Consider the following 14,565-nt stretch of genomic DNA (forward strand, 5'->3'; position numbering starts at 1 on the left):
GACCACAGCCCTTGTTGTGTGTTGCATTAGAAGTGGGAATAAAGCTCCAAAATGTCCTGAGATCAGATTTTGCAGGACCTGGAATATTTCAATGCTGAGCATTTGGGGTTTTGTTGGGTGGGCAGAGAGATATCAGTGTCAATTTTAAAGTGAGGGACTGACCTGATTAATTCTGTGTGTGGCAACAATTTGGACAGAAACAATTAAAGACAGGAAGAAGTGGTAAGAGGCTACTCATAGTCCATAGAAAGAAACTAAAGTCCTGGCAAAGATAATGGAGATGGTGGACTGGATTCAAGAGACAAACATAACTTGGCAATAAGTTGGATTTGAGGTGGGGTTAAATTTGAAGGAGGAGTGAAGGGAAGGGAATTTGGTGTCCAAGTTTCCAGTTGAGTAACTGTGGATAGTGACATGATTGACCAAGTCAGGCAATGGAGGAAGAGAAACATTATTGGTGGAAATAAAGCTTTTGACTTAGAAGCTTGCTTAGAAAGTGTGTTTGAAGACCGGTTGTGCTGGGCAGCTCTAGGAAGCTTCTAAGTAAGGCACAATCTCAGACTTCTATCCCAGATATACTGAATCAGAATCAGCACTCTTATGCCATCCCCAGGCGATTCATATGCACATGAAAATCTGAGAAGCACTGGTAGAAGAACATACAAAGTCTGTTGTTGGGACACAATCATTCTAAAGGACTCCATACCAAAAAGTGCTTTGTGGTTATTTAAGTTTGGGGGAGGCTCTATGTGATAACCCATATGATCACTATTGTTGGAGATTCAAAAACTATAAGTTATACGTTCTACTTCTGAAAGCAATATTACCCTATATGTTAACTAGAATTTAAATAATAACTTGAAAACAAAGAACAAACGAAGCCCAAAGTTAGTAGAAGAAAGGAATAACAAAGATCAGAGCAGAAATAAATGAAATAGAGACTAACAAGACAACAGAAAATATCAATGAACCCAAGAACTTGTTCTTTGAAGAAATAAACAGAATTGACAAACCTTTAGCTAGACTCACCAATAAAAAGAGAGGAAATAAGATCAGAAATGAAAGAGAAATGCTACAATTGATACCACAGAAATACAAAGGATCATCAGAGACTACTATGAATAATTGTATGCCAGCAAATTGTACAACCTAGAAGAAATGGATAAATTCCTAGAAACATGGGACTTTCCAAGTCTGAATCATGAAGAGTTAGAAAATCTGGTCAATTAAGAGTAAGGAGATTGAATCAGTAATTTAAGAACTTTCTACAAACAAAAGTCTAAGACCATACAGCTTCACTAGTGAATTCTACTAAATGTTCAAAGATGAATTAATACCAATCTTCTCAAACTCGGCTAAAAAAATAGAAGAGGAAGGAATGAGACCAGCATTATCCTGATACCAAAACCAAACAAAGACACAAGAAAAGAAAATTACAGGTCAATATCCCTGATGAACATAGATGCAGAAAATCCTCAACAAAATATTAGCAAACCAAATTCAACAATACATTAAAAGGATTAAACACAATGATGAAGTAGGATATATTCTAGGGATTCAAAAGTGGTTCAACACCTGCAAATCAATATGATACACCACATTAACAAAATGAAGATAAGAATCATATAACCACTTGAATAGATGCAGAAAAAGCATTTGACAAATAGCAATTTATGATAAAAACTCTCAACAAAGCAGGTATTGAGGAGATGTACCTCAACATAATGAAGGCCATTGATGACAAGCCCACAGCTAACATCATACTCAATGGGGAAAAGCTGAAAGCTTTTCCTCAAAGATCAGAATCGGGACAAGAATGCCCACTTTTGCCACTTTTATTTAATATGGTATTGGAAGTCCTGGCCAGAGAAGTTAGGCAAGAAAAAGAAAAGACATCTAAACTGGAAAGAAGTAGTAAAACTCACCATTTGCAGATAACATGATACTCTATATAGAAAACCCTAAAGACTCCACCCCAAAACTGTGAAAACTGATAAATGAATTTGATAAAGTTGCAGGACACAAAACCAATATAAAGAAATTGCTTCCATTTCTACATACTAACAATGAACCATCAGAAAGAAAAATTGAGGAAACAATCCCAGGTATAATTACATCAAGGATAATGAAAAACTGCTCGGTCAGATGGGCCGGAGACCCTTCTGGGAGCAACAGCATGATGCTTGTCCAAGGAGAACCCCAAGTCTGGTTCAAACTTGTATTGGTTGGCGATGGTGGTACTGGAAAAACTATGTTCATGAAATGTCATCTGACTGGTGAGTTTGAGAAATATGCAGCCATATTGGGTGTTGAGATCCATCCCTTTGTGTTCCATGACAATAGAGGACATATTAAGTTCAATATATGGAATACGGCTGGTCAGGGGAAATTTGGTGGGTTAGAGAGATGACTGTTACATCCAAGTCCAGTGTACCATTATAATGTTTGATGTAACATCAAGGGTTTCTTACAAGAACGTGCCTGACTGGCATAGAGATCTGGTACAAATATGTGAAAACATCCCCATCGTGCTGTGTGGCAACAAAGTGGACATCAAGGACAGGAAAGGTACTGCAAAATCTTCCACCATAAGACCAACCTTCAACACTATGACATTTCTGCCAAAAGTAACTACAATTTTGACCAGCCCTTCCTGTGGCTTGTTAGAAAACTAACAAGTGGAACATGTGTTTCATCTATGGGTTGCTGAAGGAGAAGAATGGGCTTCGGAGTGAATGTGACAGTGTATACCCTCATTTTTTGAACCTGCATATTTAGCTGTTTTGGAACACAATTGTTTCCTTTCTGAGTTTCAAATATAAGACTGCTGTAGTCACATCACAGTATCCAGTGGTGAAATCTCATTTGTCACTGTCCTTTCCATTTCTTTTAATTTAGAATTAGAATAAAGTTGTATTTCAAATATCTAAAAAAAAAAAAACCCCTGAAATAATTAGAGATAATTTAACCAGTGAGGTGAAAGACCTATTAGACACTATTAGACACTATTAGACTATTAGGCACTAATGAAAGAAATTGAAGAAGATAAATAAATGGAAAGATATTCTGTGCTCATGAATTTGAAGAATTAGTATTGTTAAAATGTCCACACTACCCAAAGCAATCTACAGATTCAGTGCAATCTCTATCAAAATTTCAGTGGCATTTTTCACAGAAATAGAACAAACAATTCTAAAATTTGTATGGAACATTAAAGGACTCCAGATAACCAAAGCAATCCTGAGAAAGAAGAACAAAGCTGGAAGCATCATGCTCCCTGATTGTAAACTACAGTTGGAAAGTTATAGTAATCAAAACAGTATGGTATTGGCCTAAGAACAGATATATGGATCAACGAAACAGAAGTGAAAACCCAGAAATAAACCCATACTTATATGTTCAATTAATTTATGACAAAGGAGGCAAGAATATACAATGGGGAAAGGCAGTGTCTTAAGTAGTGAGGAGAAAACTGGACAGCCACATGCAAAAGAATGAAAGTGAACCACTATCTTACCCCCTACACAAAAGTTAATTCAAAATGGATACAAAACTTGAATGTAAGACCTGAAACCATAAAACTCCTAGAAGAAAACGTAAGTGGTAATCTTGACATGGGTTTGGCAAGATTTTTTGAATTTGACACAAAAAGTAAGGACATCGATAGCAAAAATTAGCAGGTGGGATTACTTCAAACTAAAAAGCTTCTGCACAGCCAAGGAAACCATCAACTAAATGGAAGGCACCTAGTGAATGGGAGAAAGTGTTTGCATATCAATTTTTGATAAAAATATCCAAAAACACCTAAACCTAATAGCAAAAAAGAAGTCTGATTCAAAAATGGGCAAAGAATCTGGATAGACATTTTTCTAAAGAGCACATATTGATGGCCGACGGATACATGAAAATATGCTCAATATCACTAATCACCAGGGAGATGCAAATTAAAGCCACAATGAGATATCACCTCAATGAGATATTACCTATTAGAATGGCTGTTATCAAAAAGACAAGAAATAAGTGTTGGTGAGAATGTAGAGAAAAGGAAATCCTGTGCACTGTTGGGGGGAATCTATATTGATGTAGCTACTACGGAAAACAGTATGATGTTCCTCAAAAAATTAAAAATAGAACTATCCTATGATCCAGCAATTTTACTTCTGGGTATTTATCTGAAGAAAACAAAAACACTAACTCAGAAAGATAGCTGCACCCCTGTGTGCATTGAAGCATGATTTACAACAGCCAAAACATGGAGACAACTTAAGTGTTCATTGATGGAAGAAGGGAAAAGAAAAGGTGGCATATATACACAATTGAATATTATTCAACCATAAAAAAGAATGAAATTATGCAATTTGTGACAGATGGAACTTGAGGGCATTATGCTAAATGAAGTAAGTCAGACAGAGAAAGACTTATCTAAAGAATCTGTAGAATCTAAAAAACTGCCAAAAACAAACAAAAATCCAAGCTCATAGAAATCGGGAACAAATTGGTGGTGGCCAAAGGTGGGGGTGTCTGATAGGCAAGATGGGTGAAGGAAGTGAAAAGGTACAAACTTTTGGTTATAAGTAAATCCAGGGGTGCCTGGGTGGCTCAGTCGGTTAAGCATCCAACTTTCGCTCAGGTCATGATCTCGCGGTTCGTGAGTTTGAGCCCCTCATCAGGCTCCACACTGTCAGTGTGGAGCCTAGTTGGGATTTTCTCTTGTGCTCCCTCTGTCTGTCTGTCTCTCTCTCAAAATAAATAAATAAGCTTATAAAATAAATAAGTCCTGAGGATGTAATGTACAGCATGGTGACTATAGTTGATAATACCGTATTGCATATTTGAAAGGTCCTAAGAAAGTAAATCTTAAAAGTTCTCAACACAAGGAAAAAAGTCTGTAACTATGTACGGGGAGGGCTGTTGACTAGACTTAATTGTGATAATTTTGCAGTGTATACCAATACCGAGTCATGTTGCACATCTGAGTCTAATATAATGGTAATAAAACCAAACCCCTACAATTCATATTAGCTTATTAAAGCTCTGAGGAGTTCTATAGTGATGGAATCTGTCTGATTTTGCTTAAGTCAATATTTTCAAAATGTATTTTATCATGAGGTAGTGGGATAATTGTGTTCCTCCAAAAGAAATGTTTAAGTTCTGACCCCCAGTACCTGTGAATGTGACATTTGGAAATCAACTTTTGCGGATGTAATCAAGTTAAGATGAGGTATTGCTATGTGAGGGTGGGTGCTAAATCCAATGAATGGTGTCTTTATAAGAGAAAGAAGAGGGAGGCTTAGAAAAAGATACACCTAGAGAAGAAAGCTGTGTGATGATAGAGGCAGAGGTTGGAGTGACACAGCTACAAGCTTAGAGATGCTAAGAATCACTGGCAACAACTAGAAGCTAGGAAGAGGCAACGAAAGATTCTTTCCTAAGCCTTCAGAGGGAGCATGGTCTTGCCAACACCTTAATTTTGGACTTCTAGCCTCCATAACTGTGAAAGAACCGATTGTTTTAAGTAGTCCAGTTTGTGGTAACTTATTATTGCAACCCGAGGAAACTAATGTGTGACTCTTTAAGACAAATAACACTAACATTCTGAGCATCACTAGATTAGAAAATAGTAGTTTAGAACATACATGGAGATGCATGTGGAGGTGTAGGTGTCAAACTGGCTTTGGAAATTGGGTATAAATTTCAAGAGGGGATTGGGATAGATGAGAAACATTTGGAAGTAAAGCACACAGTGGGCAGTTAAAGCCTGGGGAATGAGGAGTGGACCAGGGAGATCATTTAAACAGAAATCCCAGGAGAATAGCTATAATTGAAAGAAAATTGAAAAACAGCAAGAGAATGGGCATTAGGCATAACAGAAGAAATATAATTTTTAAAAGATACATGCATCCCTATGTTTATTGCAGCATTATTTACGATAGCTAAATTAAAGAAGCAGCCCAAGTGTCCATCAATAGGTGAATAAAGAAGATGATTAGTAGAAGGGAGGTGTTGGGGGATGGATGAAATAGATTAAGGGGAATTAAAGCACACTTATGGGGGTGCCTGGGTGGCTCAGTCAGTTGAGTGACCAACTCTTGGTTTTGGCTCAGGTCATAATCTTGCGGTTTGTGAGAGTGAGCCCTTCGTGACCTTGCAGAGCCTGCTTGGGATTCTCTCTCTATCCCTCCCCTGCTCATGTACTCTTGCACACTCTCTCAAAATAAATACATAAACATTAAAAAAGGCACACTTACGGGGGCGCCTGGGTGGCTCAGTTGGTTGAGCATCTGACTTCAGCTCAGGTCATGATCTCATGGTTTGTGAGTTTGAGCCTCGCGTCAGGCTCTGTGCTGACAGCTGATCCTGGAGCCTCCTTCGGATTCTGTCTTTTACTCTCTCTGCCCCTCCCCACTTGTGCTCTGTCTCTGTCTCTCAAAAATAAATGTAAAAAAGATAAAAAAAAAAAAAAGCACACTTATAAAGAGCACTGAGTAATATATAGAATTGTTGAATTATTGTACACTTGAAACTAATGTAAGCTGTGTGTTAATTATATATATTTTAATAATAAAGAAATCCTGATAACAGGAAAAAAAGACTTAATTTAGCAATTAGGAAGTCAGTAGTTATCTTTGAGAAAGCAGTTTGAGCAACTTGAAGTAGAGGCAAGCTTGCCATGGGTCAAGGAGTGAACAACAGGGCCTTCAGTCAAAGAAGTCAAAGTAAAAGCATTTCAGTCATCAGTCCTCCTTAAGACTTTGAAAAAGTTTTTGAAAAAAACTTTTCTTGAAAAAATGGGAAAAAAGAAGAAAACTCTGTCTTTGATGAAATACAGAAACTTCACTATGAACAAAATCTGGCCAGTGCTGAGAAATTGAGACTAAAACTAAGGGTGGAGACTGAGAACCCAGATATCTCCTCAGATTTTAGCAGAGTCAGATTTCTCTGGAAGTGCATGTTACAGTCTTCAGGTCCAAAGGATCCTTCATTCAGTTTCCTGGGATCTAGAGAAATGCCAGAAGAGAAGTGGGCATGTCCTTCGGCAGACCCAGGCATCAACTGGAGAAAAGTGGGAGGGTTGGAGCTGATGGGGACCCCTGTGGAGGGTCCAGAGGTATGCCCTAGCCTCCTAGCTAATGGGGTGTGCAATGGGGAGGTTGGAGGGGAAGCTGTGCTCGCCAGATTGCAACACAAATCCATATCCTAACTGAAGAGAAAGGAGGAGAAATGTGCATTCAGGATGGAGGGCAAATTTGGTGAGAAGGTTTTTGAGATAATATACTAAATTTAAATTTCTGGGCTGAGTCTTTAAGCAAATGGTGGCCTCAGAACTGCCCCAATAAAGGTGAATAATCTTGAGAAAGGAACACATTAGGCAATATACATAAGAATAGAGGAAGAAAGAGTAATCGAAAGTCAGATAACTTACATAAATCAGAAGAGGAATTGTTCTTATGAATTTGACAAAGAATCTTAAAGATACTATAGGCAGCATCATCTCTTGGGGAGGAGGAAGCACACACATGTGCAAAATGATCGAAAAGGAGATAAGACCATAGAGAAAAAAGAAAAAAAAACCCAAATTGGTAGAGCTCAGTAAAAAATAAAAGGAGCGCTTGGGTGGCTCAGTTGGTTAAGTGTCTGGCTCTTGACTTCGGCTCAGGTCATGATCTCACAGTTTGTGATTTTAAGCCCTGCATCAGGCTCTCTGCTATCAGCACATGGCACATTTTGGATCCTCTGTCCCCCTTTCTCTGCACCTTTACCACTTGTACTCTCTCTCTCAAAAATAAACATTAAAAATAAATGAAAGAAATGATGAGGGACTATAAGATCAATGCAGAGATAAGTCTCATTAAACAAAATCAGAAAAAAAAATTCAAAACATAAGGATACAATTATTAGGAAATGGTGAAGCAAAGCCTGGTTCCCCTTTTAGCTATCTCTTACTGAAGTGCTTCCCATTTTTCCTAAAAGTCTTACCTTGATGGTATATTCTATTAGTAACAGGGAAGCTGGGAATTGGATCCAGAGCAGTGGGATGAATTCTGCCATCCCTTTCACTCCTTATTTAGGTACTGATTATTCTTTTGCAATGTCTTTATCTTTTCAAGATTTCCCTTACCAATTCTCACAAGCACGTTTTTCATGGCACAGAAATACTGATGGTGTAAGCTGGTGAAGGAAGGACACATGGCCAATGATTCCATGCCAGTTGTGTTCGCATCAAGAGCCACACAGACAGTAAGAAAGATACCTAGAATTCTATGGAGTAAATGTCCCCAAAGCTATTTTAATTGATTAGACCTCAGCTTCATAAACCCCCTTGAACTGATGACCTTCAAGTGGTGCTCAGGTTCCACAAAGGTGAGAATGTCTTTAAGCTGTGGTCTTCAAGCTACTGGCTTTGAGTTGAACTGGCTGGAAGAGTCTCTCTGACAACAAATTTTGTTGAAGAAGCCCATCTATCAGAGGGCAGACCCTAAATTCATCTCTCAGTTCCCTTTCCCAAGAAAGTCCATTTCCTCTGTCCAGTGAACAACTTCCTATCTTTGATTTGGGTTTTCTTTAAAGAACTTGATACCAGTGGCCAGTGGATGCATATGTGTGAATTCTCAGTCCATCCAATAACGCAATTCATGCCAAAGGTTTGATACTCAAGTCTTAATTCCTAGGAAAAATGTGACTTTATGTTACCATGTGGTTTTCTTGTTCCCTTGAGCATCACTAAGCTACAGTTGGTCTTACCTGCTAACATTCTGCACGTTAATTGGGGCTGGGAAACCTGATAGTAGGAGCTGAAACAGGTCTCAGGCCTCCTTTGGACTGTGTTGGCTAACTCTGTGTGTGTGTGTGTGTGTGTGTGTGTGTGTGTGTGTGTGTGTGTGTGTGTGTAGCTCCCTAGTAGTACAAAAGAGTGCAGAAAGCTCTCCCCACAGGAAGATCTATTAGAAAGAAAATGAAATAACCTTTTAGGGCCCTACATGTGTATCACAGGCAGACCTTGCACTAGAACGGAAGAAACCAGGGCCAGTTTTCATCATCTTAATGAATGGCACCACCACCCACCCAGCCAGAAATTTGTGATTATCCCTGATTCTTCTCTTGCGCTCATTTTCCACATTGAACTTACCAGCAAGTTCTTTTGGTTTTACCCAAAAAGATGTGTTGAGCCTGTCTTCTCTCCATCTCACTTCTGTACTTATGCCATGCTCTCCTAAGCTCCCGTTTGGACTGTTAAAACTGTCTCCTGTTTCTCCATAGCCATGCATTTCATCCTCCAGTCCATTGTCTGCATAGTAGCCAGTACCATATAAAACATAGACGAGGCCATGTCACTTTTCTGTTTAAATCTCCAGCAGCTTCCAGTTTGCCTCAGAATAAAATAAAAATTCCTTATCATGACCTTCAACATCTTGCATAATCTAGCCCATGCCTACCTCTCTTAGCTCACTCCAGCCACACAAGGTTTCCTTTCAGTGCCATGAATACACCATGACCTTTCCTTTCTCACAGATTTTGGGCTGTTTCCTTCTCCTGAAAATGTTCTTTCCCTAGTCCTACATGCATGATAGCCTCTCATTTTTCAGGGCTCAAATGTCATCTGTTCAGAAAGCTTTCCTTTCTCATTGAAAGTAGGTGTATTGCATCCATTTTATTCTCTACCTCTGTCTCCTATTTCTTTCTTTCTTACATCTTTTTTTAAAGTTTATTTATTTTGAGAGAGACAGAGACAGTGCAAGTGAGGGGGGACAGAGAGAGAGAGACAGAGACAGGGACAGAGAATCCCAAGCAGGCTTCATGCTGCCAGCGCAGAACCGGATGTGGGGTTCGAACTCAAAAAACCATTTTGAGATCATGACCTGAGCCAAAACCAAGAGTCAGACGCTTAACCGACTGAGCCACCCAGGTACCCTTTTTTCTTTTTTACATCTTAGCAATATTTGTAATTAGTTTATCACTTTCAGCTCTCTCCCGACTAGAGCAGGAACACTTTAAGAGCAAGTATGCAGTCTGTCTTGTTCTATTCACTAATGTATCCCCAGGACTTTGCACCTTCAACAAATAATTGACAGTCAACAAATAATTGAATGAATGAATGAATGAACAGATGAATCCATTCTTGCAGACCATATATGAATGCAGAAACCTTAACGGTTGCCCATCCACATACTATGTTCCCTTTCCTTCCAGAGCTTTGAAGAAAGACATCATATTTGGGTACATTTAATTTGCAGAATCCTTTGAACTGGAATTTTTCAAATAGCTGTCAACAGGTTTCCAAAAGTTGAAGTCTGTTACACATAACTCTGCAAAGGCATAGTCTGGAAGGTGACCCATTCTCCTGTGGGTTTGCATCACGAATGGAAGTTCAGAACAATCCAACCATAAAGCAGTTCAACAACAGACCTCAACAAAGCCCTAATCATTTCTGGCCACACAGTTGTTTATATCAGCCATTGGAATTTGGCAAATAAACATAAAATGGGTGTTGATGAGGACACAATCAATTTTACATACCTCAATTTAAAAAATCATCTACTTGTTTATAATTAAGAAAATCATAAGACATGCCTATTTTAATCATCTTTTACATTGGGAGAGACTATTATGGAGGCAGGGTGGGAGTAGAACATTTGAATTAGATTTTACAAAAAAAGAAAAAAGGTTAGTTTGGAAGAGTACCCTTACTTTTAGGCATATGTGGGAGGATGAATTTTTCTTGTCTCCCTTTATTTTATCACTTTACTCCTGGTAAGAGAGAGAACTTTTAGTTTAATAATACATGACCTACTGTAAGCCAGTATAGATGGCTGTAAGAAACCAGCTATACTGCCAAGAGGAGATGTTGTTTGCCTTGCAGTGATTTTACGTAGAAGATGCTGAAAGATCACAGACAAAGCCAAGGAGAACTTAGGGAGTTTTTGACTGAAGGATCCTCTCTAACTTCTCCCTCCCCAGAATGGAGGCAAGAATCATGATCTCTGTGGTCCAGTCCAAGTGGTGCAAACTTGGATAGCACTGGCATACTGGGAGAAGGTGGAAACTGGGAAAATCAGAGGGAGAAGAGATTTTTAGTCATGCACCCAAGACTTCTGGGCATCTATCCAAGGCTAACTGTGTACAAGTGAAGGGTCTGATGAATAAAGAAACGGCCATCCTGCATCTTTCAGATTTCAGGGGAGCTTGTATCAGCTCATAGTAGGATATTTTCCTTCTGGTAGAGGATTATGCCTGTATTCCAGGCCCTCTGAGATATTTGGGAGGGATGGAGAGAGATAAGGTTGAATTTATGTAAAAGTTTTATCTAGAATCTCATTAGCAAGAAGGCTACCTGTGTCTAAAATAGTCTCCTCCAAATTGACATTTGGAAACTGCAGACCTCAGATATTTCCTCTAGGGTCTTTGAGGCTCCTTCCTACACTGTGTATACAGGTGACATTATTTTATCTTTTTTCTTTGCATCCCCTTAAAGTTGATTTAAAGTCTTTTTTATGTTTGGTGGAAAAATACAAAGATTCTGGATGGATGCACTTAAATATAATGTTGCTAATAAGTCTACTATTTGTGGCTGTTAATGCAAAATTTGATGATGATATTTCAGTTGGTATGATTAGCATTTAATCATTTTTTATCATGGTGATACTGCATTTACTGTCTTTCTGCTTTGAAGATGTCAGCAGTCTCCTCTATTTAGAATTTTATGTGTTGGAGACATTGGCTTTAGAATTTTAAGGTTTGATGCCATGAATGCTTAAAGAAAATTATTTGCATTTCTGCAGACTGCAGATGATTCCTGGTTCTTTTGGTTCTTGGTCTGTTTTGTACAGGTCCAGTGTAAGAGTTTTGAGACTATCTGAGCCTTCAGCACGTGTCCATTAGCTGCATAACCCGGGCAAATCATTAACCTAACTGGGCTTCAGATTCTTGATCTGGCAACTGGGGATAATAATACCTGATCTCCTGGGGGTAGTTATGAGCATCAGCTGAGAGGTGCATGAAAGTGTCTTAAAAATTCATAAATTGTTAAATGAATTAAGATGGCTTTCGTGATGTTTGTTGTTGTTATCATCATCATCATCTAAATTAACCCAGCATGGAGGCTTAGAAAAATCAGTGGTGATTACGGTAGTCATCCCTTTTCTGCAGTTTCAGTTACCTATAGTCAATGATGGTCTGGAAGCAGATGGTCTTCCTTATGACCTATGGTCAGGTCAGTAGTTGTCTAATGTTAGGTCACATGCCTGTATCCTTCACTTCATCTCCTCACACAGGCATTTTACCATCTTGCATCATCCTGAGAAGAAGGGTGAGTACAGTACAATATTTTGAGAGAGACAATAATCCCATAACTTTTATTACAGCATGTTGTTAAAATTGTTCTATATTTAGTTATTGTTAATCTCTTACTGTACCCAATTTATAAGATAAACTTTATCATAATTATGCATGCTTAGGAAAAAAACATAGTATATATGTTGTGTTCAGTACTTTCTGTGTTTTCAGACATCTACTGGAGGTCTTGGAGTGTATCCCTGTGGATAAAGTGGGGAGACTACCATATTTGTTAGGCCAAATAACAAATTTGGCTTTTTGACAAAATTCTCTACCATGCTGTGAGCACCCAAAGGACTTTTTTAAAAATTATTTTAAAAAATATTTATTTATTTTAGAGAGAGAGACAGTACATGAGCAAGGAATGGGTAGAGAGAGGGGGACACAGAATCTGAAGCAGGCTCTAGGCTCTGAACTGTCAGGCTCAGAGCCTGATGTGGGGCTTGAACTCACAAACTTTGAAATCATGACCTGAGCCGAAGTCTGATGCTTAACCGCTTAACCGACTGAACCACCCAGGAACCCTATCCCTAGGACTTTTAAATGTGGATTTGATTCACAAGAAACATTTGAGAAAAACAATTGTATAAAGGAAGGTCATCCTATAACAAAATGAAAACTGATTCTTCCTCTTCATCTATGAGTGACAAGGCATTGTTACATTGATTACCTAATTTCATCTTTTTTGGGAAATGGGGAACAGGTGCTATTAAGCCATTTAGACGTAAGAAAAAGCTTAGGTACAGGAAGCAAAATGAAAGGTTCAAGGTGTCTTAACAAGCAGGATGCTTTGTTGAGTGGACACCTAAGTAAAAGGTAAGAGGTAAGGAGCTGAGATTAAAGAACCTACACTGAAGGGAAACCAGGCCAGTAGAACAGAAACAAAGAGCTTTGGAGAGGCGAGGAGGAGTTGTAGCGGTGGACTTAGAGTGGTCCCTTTGTGAGGCCTGGGCTCCCCAAATAACTGCTGCTTTGTCATAGACTTTTTTTTTTTTTTTTTCTGGTCACCAGATTATCCTCCCAACTAGTTGAAACATGCAGGCTTTAAGAGTGCTGGTGGAGGCAAATGGATGGTTTTATTTGAATATTAGGTATTAAAACGCTTGGTGAAGCCCCTGTGGATGGGTCTAGCCTTCTCAAAATGAGTCTAGATCAAACTCCATTCACATGCTAAACAGGGTCAGTTTTCTGGGTGGGCAGCCTGAGGCAACACGTCACACAGCATGCTTAATAGATATTGTACACGGTAGGAGCTTACTAGATAATCATTGACGGAAGGGATTGTGTTGCTGGCCTATCTGACCCACTGACAGCTAATACAAATACAGCCTTTCCATTGTGCCTGACTGAGGGCTTTCCATATGTTTAACTAACTTACACTAAAACCCTCTGAGTTAGGTGCTGTTATCACCATTGTACACGTGAAAAACCTGAAGTATAGCAAGGTTAAGTAACTTGTCCAGGGCTAGAAAGTGGTGGAATTGAGATTTGAACCAAGATAATTTGACTGGAAACACCGTGCCGCTAATAGTCTAGTCACCTGCATCTACGTTTCCTTTTGTAATAGCTCACGGTTCTCAGATTTGGCATATATATGCATTCTTGTACCAGTTTGTGTACATAAAAAATGTACACTGTCTTCTATGGGGGAGTTAATGGGCTTTTAAAGGTAAAGTTAGCCTTACGGGTTAATGTTAGAATTTAGCCCCATCTTAAGATGAAACTGCATTGTGCCATTAAATAGTCACAGCACTATGAGCTGTGTGTTTGTGTCATTTAGGATTCTTGAATACAAGTAACAGAAACCCACTGGGACCAACTTAAGTCAATGATGTTACTTTTTTCCCCTAAAAATGTAAAAATCGGGTTTGTTGAACTGTCACTTACATACATTAACATTCACTGTGGGTATAAACTCATACAGTCATGTCACCCCCATTACAGTCAAGATATAGAACATTTCTGTCACCCCAGAAAGTTCCCTCATGCCCCATTGTAGCAAACCTTCTTGCTGTCCCTAGTCATTGGCAACTACTAATCTATTTCTGTCCTGTACTTTTGCCTTTTCCCAGCCACAGTATCAATGGCTCATATCCTACATAGCCTTTTGAATGTGGCTATTTCTTTCAGATTCATTCATGCCTGTATCTGCATCAGTTGTTGGTTTCTTTTTATTGCTGAGAAGTATTCTGTCATATGAATGTGCCACAGTTTGCTTATGCATTCACCGGTTGA

At 38.8% G+C, this 14,565-nt stretch overlaps 1 pseudogene; it reads left to right on the plus strand.

Annotated features, from left to right (window-relative positions):
- The first annotated feature begins 2,179 nt into the window (after nt 1-2,179).
- On the plus strand, nt 2,180-2,710 carry LOC102948663 (annotated as a pseudogene).
- Nucleotides 2,711-14,565: the final 11,855 nt, after the last annotated feature.

The sequence above is a fragment of the Panthera tigris genome, chromosome C1 (assembly GCF_018350195.1).
Source record: "Panthera tigris isolate Pti1 chromosome C1, P.tigris_Pti1_mat1.1, whole genome shotgun sequence".
Taxonomy (NCBI): Eukaryota; Metazoa; Chordata; class Mammalia; order Carnivora; family Felidae; genus Panthera; species Panthera tigris.